The sequence below is a fragment of the Tachyglossus aculeatus genome, chromosome 2 (assembly GCF_015852505.1).
Source record: "Tachyglossus aculeatus isolate mTacAcu1 chromosome 2, mTacAcu1.pri, whole genome shotgun sequence".
Classification (NCBI taxonomy): Eukaryota; Metazoa; Chordata; class Mammalia; order Monotremata; family Tachyglossidae; genus Tachyglossus; species Tachyglossus aculeatus.
Genome location: NC_052067.1, coordinates 92,313,814 through 92,319,232, shown reverse-complemented (window position 1 = coordinate 92,319,232; position 5,419 = coordinate 92,313,814).

The window sequence follows — 5,419 nt, the reverse complement described above, 5'->3', positions numbered from 1 at the left end:
TGCTTCGATTTGCTCTCTTGATTCACCCCACCCTCGGCCCCATAGCGCTTTTGTACATATCCATATTTTAACTGTTTATATTAATGTCTGTCTGTCTCCTCCTCTAGAACTTCAGCTTATTGTGGGCTGGAAATGTGTCTACTAATCTGTTATATTATATTCTACCAAGTGCCTAGTACAGGGCTCTTTACATAATAAGTGTTCAATAAATATGAGTGATTGATTGATTGATTGATCATGATCCAACCTGGGGTCATCCCTGACCTACTCTCCGTGTTCTGGCTCCTTCTGGGAAGGGGCGGAAGTCCAAAAGCCTCACCTTTGATTCACGGACAAAGGTAGTGACACTTCCATGGGATTTGGGGCAACAGGACTCTTCACGCAATAAATACTTCATAAATATGATTTGAGTGAACAAAGATGGCAGAAAGAATTGCTTCCAGATAGGCCAAAGTGCCCAAATTGGAATCATGGTTCAAGACTATTTAAGAGCTTTTTGTTAATCTTTGGAAAGATGAAAAGGTGGAAAAGAAAAGAACTACCAAACCTATCAGCCTTTCTCGTGGCCCCCAGCCCAGGCGCCTCTTGGATACCATTCCCTCCCTCACCATGCCTTGAGAATCTGCACATTTTCTTGTAATAGTTGGTTCCACCCCCACAGCGTTCCTCTCTCTTTCTCTCTCTCACATGGGACATTTGCTCATCAGAGTCTGAAAGCTGCCAATGTGGATTTCAGTTGCTGGTCTGCAGCTCTTTTAGATAACCACATCTGAAGGCACGGACGTTGCCGAGGCGTCTCTGGAGCGGAATGGTGCCAGACGGCGTATTTGGGGAAATGGAGGGGGCGCTGGGGGAGGGAGAGACGGAGAGGGACGAAGCATCCGAGAGCTGAAGGCTGAGCTCCACTGAGGCCGAATCAGAGACCCTGGGAAAGGAAGGTAATCCGTGTCCGAGCCGTCCGTGTCAGGAGAAGGACAGGGCTGGGATCCCACGGCCTCACAATTCCAGGAAATACGGCAGTCCTTGATGCTGCCGATGTCAGTCCCCGGGGATGGACCGGCAGGCTTGTCCATTGTCCCCGGAGGAAGCAGCCCGCAGCCCTCCTCAGGTGTGAGGCAGTCTTATGGCTGCTCTGGGGGTGCTGGAGTCGGAGCGTTCAGCTGAGGATGCTTTGGTTTGGTGTCGAGTTATTTCCTTCACAGGCCTGATTCCTCCAGCCCCTGAAAGTCTGTCTCCTCATGCTCTCACAGATCTCCTCCTCCTTCTCATCTACTCCTACCATCAGTCTTTCTTGGCCCTAAGGGTAATAAGTATGGAAAGCAGTTTGACCTAGTGGATAGAGCACAGGAATGGAAGTCAGAAGGACCTGGGTTTTAATCCCGGCTCAGCCACTTAATAATAATAATACTAATGACATTTATTAAGCGATTACTATGTGCAAAGCACCGTTCTAAGCGTTGGGGAGGTTACAAGGTAATCAGGTTGCCCCATGTGGGGCTCACAGTCTTAATCCCCATTTTACAGATGAGGTAACTGAGACACAGAGAAGTGAAGCGACTTGCCCAAAGTCACACAGCTGACAATTGGCAGAGTCAGGATTTGAACCCATGACCTCTGACTCCAAATCCCGTGCTCTTTCCACTGAGTCACGCTGCCACTTGTCTGCTGTGTGACCTTGGGTGAGTCATTTAACTTCTCTGGGCCTTAGTTCTCTCTTCTGTAAACTGGGGATTAATATTGTGAGCCCCATATGGGACATCAACTGTGTCCCACCTGATTAACTTCAACCACCCCAGAGCTTAGTTCAGTGCCTGGAATGCAGTAATCATTTAACAAATTCCATAAAAAAAGTCTCATTTCAGATTGTCCATGCAGAGGATACGTTCTCAGCCCCCTTCTCTCCCCTCAGTAGGAGAATAATAAAAATAATAATAATTGTGGTATTTTTTAAGAGTCCACTTTGTGCCAAGCACTGTACTAAGCATCTGGGAAAGTACAATATAGCAGAGTTGGTAGACATGCCGTTACGCTATAAGCAGATCAGACATAGCCTGGTCTTGCATGGGGCTCACAGTTTAAGGGAGAGGGAGGGCATCATCATCATCAATCGTATTTATTGAGCACTTACTATGTGCAGAGCACTGTACTAAGCACTTGGGAAGTACAAATTGGCAACATATAGAGACAGTCCCTACCCAACAGTGGGCTCGCAGTCTAAAAGGGCTCACAGTCTAGTTGTTGATTCTCCATTTTATAGATGAAATAACAGGCACGGAGAAATTAAGTGACTTTGCCCAAGTGGCAGAACTTGGATTAGAACCTACGTCCACTGACTCGTAGGCCCGTACTTTCCCCAGGCACACATCTGAGTGGGTTAAGGAAGAGCTGAAACTCCTTCCCACGTCTGTTTTTTCTCCTGTTTCCCAGTCCCTCATCACTCACAGTTGACGAGACATTTCCCGGGGGTGTCTTTTCACCAATTCTGATTAGACAGGGCTCCACATCCCCCGTGACAATAAGGAAGGCCACCATATTCCCCGGAGTTCCAAGCAAGGAAACTTGGTAGCGAGGGTCGCCTCTTTCCTCTCATGCAGTCTGTGGCCACACCCCAACACTGAGAATCCTCTAGACTGTAAGCTTGTTATGGGCAGGAACCATGTCTGCTGATTCTGTTGTACTGTACTCTCCCAAGGGCTTAGTACAGTGCTCTGCACATAGTAAGTGCTCAATGAATACAACTAATTGATTGACTGATCTTACGCGATTTCAACTGCTCCTGAGGTGTAGCCCTAGGGGCCTGGACCTAGGACAGAGTAAAAATCCTGTAACCTGACTATCAGAGGGGCTGTGGATGCTGAGAAGCAGCATGCCTAGCGGAAATACTAATAATAATTGTGGCATTTGTTAAGCACTTACTGTGTGTCGGCATTGTACTAAGTGTTGTGGTAGATATAAGGTTGGACGCAGTCAATGTGGGGGCTCACGGTCTTAATCCCTGTTTGTCAGATGAGGGAACTGAGGCACAGAGAAGTGAAGTGACTTGCCCAAGGCACCCAGAAAACAAGTAGTAGAGCTGTCACTTGAACCTATGTCCTCCTATTAACTAGGCCATGCTGCTTCTCAATAACATGGACCTTGGAATCAGAGGACCTGGGTTCCAATTCCAGATCTGCCACTTGTCTGCTGTGTGACCTTGGGGAAGTCATTTCACTTTTCTGTGCCTTAGTTACTCATCTGTAAAATGAGGATTAAGACACTGAGCCCCAAGTGGGAGAGGGGCTGTGTCCAACCTTATTATCTTGTATCTATCCCTGTGCTTAAAAAAATGTCTGGCACATAGTAAGCGCTCAACAAACATCTTAAAAAAATGATATGGCCTCATTGCTAAACCCAATTCCACTTTCATGGGTATCCCTTCATTTTCTTTCAGGGATCTCTTCAATAACACAAAGACCTCTACCCCTCTACTGGTTTCCAACATTGATTGCCAGTGGTCTGAAAGGCCATTTTTTCCATTTTCAGTGTCGACCAGTTACCCAACTTGGTAACAGCAGTAGTAATAGCAACAGTAGCATAGTAACAGTAGTAGTACTTGTAGTAGCAGCATGAATAGCAGTAGTGTTCATTCAGTCAGTTGTATTTATTGAGTGCTTACTTGGTGCACAGCACTGTACTAAGCCCTTGGCAGAGTACAATATAACAATAAACAGACACATTTCCCTCCCACAATGAGCTTACAGTCTAGAGGAGTTTATAGTCTAGAAGAATAGTAGTAGTAGTAGTAATAGTAGTAGTAGTAATAGTAGTAGTAGTAGTGCCAATTGTTAGCTGTGTGACTTTGGGCAAGTCACTTAACTTCTCTGTGCCTCAGTTCCCTCATCTGTAAAATGGGGATTAAGACTGTGAGCCCCATGTGGGACAACCTGATCACCTTGTATCCCCCCAATGCTTAGAACAGTGCTTTGCACATAGTAAGTGCCTAACAAATACCATCATTATTATTAGTAGTAGTAGTAATAATAATAGACTGTGAGCCCATTGTTGGGTAGGGACCGTCTCTATATGTTGCTGACTTGTACTTCCCAAGCACTTAGTGCAGTGCTCTGCACACAGTAAGCTCTCAATAAATACGACTGAATGAATAGTAATGGTCTATATTGAGCATCCACAGAATGCACAGTGTACAAAGGCATAGTAAAGGACAGAAACAAAGGACACATTCCCTGCACAAAAGGCTATCCACTTGAATGTACTTTGTACATCTTTAATGCTTCTCACTAGGGTCTTCAGCATCCTCCTTCCGAATACCTTCACTAACCAACCCAGTACTCAGTTTTGGATGTTACCAGAAGGACATTCGGAAGAACTTCATGACAACTGCCCCATAATACTCACCTCCTCATGGATAGACATGGATCATCTAACATCCATAATTCTCCATCTCCCTCCACCCCTCCTCTCCATCCCTAATTCTTCCCCTAGTCATGAACTCACCTCTCGACCAAGAATCTGTCTATTCCCTTCATATATCCGTGGATGCATTCAGGTTGGCTAACTTCCTGTGGTCACCAATTCTCTCTGCCTACCTGACTACTGGGTAAAAGAGCGTGTCTCTCCATTGACCATAAACTTGCCACCTTCAAGCTTCAAAAGATGCCCCCGTGGCCTGGTGATGCCCTACTGATGCCATCATAATATTGTAAACTTCAATCTTATTCCCTCTCAACCTGTGTTGTTCTTTCCTCAGAATAAAGATCCACCATTTCCCAGTCAACTAAGTTGTCCTTTTAATCCCATTCTCCTTGATTAGTTTGGCTCCTACCTTTCTGAGAACTGCTTGGTTCTTACAGATGAAAATTTTCCATTGTCTCTGTGTTGCTTTAACTGGAACTTGTTTTGTTGTCTGTCTCCCCCTTCTACACTGTGAGCCCATTGTGGGCAGGGATTGTCTCTATTTGTTGCTGAATTGTACTTTCCAAGCACTTAGTACAGTGCTCCGCACAAGTAAGTGCTCAATAAATATGATTGAATGAATGAATGAATGAATCTATAGGCTGGGATTTCAACATTCTTACCTCCTCTGTCCATTTTCTTTAAGGTGACATGCTGCTTTCTTAGGTCTTGAGCATCTCGGCTTACCCGAAGCAGGCTTCAAGCTTTGCACCTTTCTGGGATCTTTTTTTAATGGTATATGTTTAGCATTTACTTTGTGTCTTGCACTATTATATGAGCTGGAGTAGATACAAACTAATTCAATCAGTCAAACAATCAGTAATATTTATTGAGGACTTACTGTGTGCATAGCACTGTACAAAGTGCTTAGAAGAGTAATTATAATAATTATGGCATTTTGTTAAGTGCTTACTATGTGCAAAGCACTGTTCTAAGCACTGGGGAGGTTACAAGGAGATCAGGTTAT